The sequence below is a fragment of the Diachasma alloeum genome, unplaced genomic scaffold (genome assembly GCF_001412515.2).
Source record: "Diachasma alloeum isolate Michigan unplaced genomic scaffold, Dall2.0 Dall_scaffold_01017, whole genome shotgun sequence".
NCBI classification, from domain to species: Eukaryota; Metazoa; Arthropoda; class Insecta; order Hymenoptera; family Braconidae; genus Diachasma; species Diachasma alloeum.
Window position 1 is genome coordinate 43,131 of NW_021681129.1, and position 318 is coordinate 43,448.

Sequence of the window (318 nt, forward strand, 5' to 3'; positions counted from 1 at the left end):
ATTTTTGTATGGGGAGACATAAAAATGTTGACAGTTTTTATTTATGTCAATCGTATGCTCGCATTCCAAAACATTTAGTGCGCGACAATGTTAATTTCTGGGTATTATTCAAGCAGAACGAAATGAATCTAAGACATATTTATAATGATCATGTCAATACAGATATGTCATTCGAAAAATTTAAACAATTGTGTTCCACATGTTGGAAAAATAATTATTCGTTCCTAGTAATCGATAAAGATAGGGATATTGGTGGAGGTCAATACAGAAGAAATTTCGATTGTTTCGTTCAAATAAATAAATAAATAATGGTTGTAG